Genomic DNA, 2,856 nt, shown 5'->3' on the forward strand with positions numbered 1-2,856 from the left:
TGCTTCTGGATGGGTGAAGGTGAAGAAGGAATTAGGTAGTGGGAAGCGTTGTAAGCAGCGGAGGAATGCGAAGTGGACCTGTGATTGCTATGGAAGACCTTCTAGGAAGCGTAAAGTTCATCCACTGAAAGAAGGCTTGATTCAAGATGAGGAGACAATTTGTAGGGAATATTTCAAGCTTCATCCCTAGCTTGAACCCTAATGTGGTCATACACTAAAGTACAGTGGCATCCAAAGGGAAAGAAGATAGAGCAAAAGAGTCGCCAACAAGTTTTAGGAACCTGTAAACCGTTCAGAGGGTTAAGGTTACACCCCTTAACGATCCTGGAGATCGTTAACTCCAATAGGTCTGGAACCATGACTGGTAGTCCGGGGATGAAGGTACAAATACAACCTAAAAGAGATTGAATCTGCCCTAATAATAGGCCTCTACTTTATTCTGATCGTATTCATGTGTTTTTTCTGACTAACATGCAATCAATAGGATTATCCCTAAACCTGTTTATCTATGTTGGTTTAATATTAATGTACAAACAAAACTATTATTGGCGATCACTTGAATTATAATAACATTTAACCCTAAACAAGATTATTAATTATCTTATTATGCGTGATTACAAGTAAAAATTCCCTTTAAACATGCATAAAACCGTGATCAATCAATAACAATAAATATATATCAAGCAACATAATAATAATAATCATCAAAATAATAATTATAATCATAATAATAATCATAATTATAATACTCATGTTAAAGCATAATATTAATAGCAATATCCTAGGCATGATACTAACAAGATTAATAACAAACCCTAGCATGTCACTAAACATCAAAGATCAAATATATAGCCCTAACATGATACTAACATGCTATTAGGAAAAAATATAGGAAGCATCACAGGAATCATAATAAGCATATTTGATATTATTACCTTTTCCCTAAACATAATAGTAGGAATCATTGTTGTCATTCAAAACATCAAATTAAGAAAAACATTCTAACATGATACTAGAAATCATAATAACAACCTAGACATGATTTCTATATCATAATATCAATAAAAAATTAAAGCACTTACTTGGATGCCTCGTATCTCTTTCTAATAACAAAATACACGCGTTAGTAACTTCAAGGAAAATATTAAATCAAAACAATTAAATTAAAGAAAGATTTGGGACCAAACCCTCGGAATTTAAAACCTTACACGTCTAGGGCGAAGGCAACTTCGAACTTGGCTAGGTGTGTCTAGTGCTAATGTATGAGAAATTGTGTTTGTAAAAGGTTAGGCTAGAAAGAGGGAGAGAGAATCAAGAAATTCTTAATGAGTGTTGATGAAAAGAAAGAATTAGAAAGAATAAGAATTGATGAGAATTGATGATTGAAAACAGAATTTTAGGAGGCTATTTATAGATAAAATCATATCATATCGTTGGAAAGCTCTTGAAGTCTACTTTCCAACTCAATTAGAATCTTATTAAAATCTTTTGTAGATAAAAAGATATGGGCGAAATAGTGAAAGTGTATCAGTTTTGGATAGAGTTTCATATCTCATTCATATCTTTTTCGTTATGGCTCGGATTTAATATTATAATATATCATTGGAAAGATAATTTCAAGATCTATCCAACTATATAAAATTGGATAAAGATTATGAGGCACAAAAATAATATCTTACTATCTTTGAACATCTTTAAATTCGAATAGAATTAGGATTTAAGAAAAAGAAAGTATTAAAAAAGGAAAGTTTTTATATAACTCAAATTCTTTAATCTTATCTTTTCAAAAAGGATAATTAAGATCTTTTAGAAACTTATAGAAGCTTCTTATTAATCCTAATTAGTTTAGGAATAGGATTAAACCTTTAGACCCTCCACATGATCATTGGGTCGTTGGTAAGATCCGGTTCGAGCCCAGTTTAGTATTTTGGCCATAACTTCCTCATTATTCATCGGAATAGGGCTTATAATATATCAATGGAAAGGTCTTTTCAACCCCATCCAACTACACTATTATTGGACCTATATCATGGACCAAACTAAGTTGGAATGCATGTTTTTCAAAAATAGGGTAAGAAAAGAAATATTTTCAAAAACACAAAGAAGAGATATTTTAATAAAAACATCCTCATCACAAGACTTTTCACACTTTTTTTTTGTTCGATAATCAAATGACATGAAAGGTATTCATCATTGGGTTTGGTTTTGGGGAGACACATTTGGATGTCTACACAATTACACATAGGAAAACCAAAAAGTGTGGATGTCTAGTGGAGTTGTATGCTAGTGTGAATGCGGAAGGGAATTTGGTTGTTCATAGGCTAAAGTTAGAGCACACTGGTCACAAATTTACACCGGAAAAGTCCAAGGATGTTTCCATCTACAGGAAGCACGATTTGGTTGTTAACAATAAGCACTTGGTGAAACAGGTGGGTTCAGCGAAGAAGTCGAGGGTGAAGGTTTCCCACTTGTACGGATGTTTTGCTAGGGAACGAAATGGGGTGGATCAGATGACATTAACTCAAAAAGACTTGACAAATGCAGTGGCTGAGGAGGATAAAAAAGAGGCTGGAACTTACTGAGGGTGATGCAAATGGGATGATTAAGTACTTTAACAAAATGAGTGCTGAAAATCAAAAAAAATTTCATCTTTGTAGGTTTGGGAAGGATGGTTCATTACCAGATGTTGTATGGAATGATGCGAGGAGTAGAGCTGCGTATGAGGAGTTTGGCGATGTTTGGATTTTGGCGATGTTTGTTTTGCTAATACTTACTTGACTAACAAATTCCATTTGCCCTTTGCTGTATTTCTTGGTGTGAACCACCACGGCCAGAGTATATTGTTATGTTGTGCAT

The sequence above is a fragment of the Chenopodium quinoa genome, unplaced genomic scaffold, assembly GCF_001683475.1.
Source record: "Chenopodium quinoa cultivar QQ74 unplaced genomic scaffold, ASM168347v1, whole genome shotgun sequence".
Classification (NCBI taxonomy): domain Eukaryota; kingdom Viridiplantae; phylum Streptophyta; class Magnoliopsida; order Caryophyllales; family Amaranthaceae; genus Chenopodium; species Chenopodium quinoa.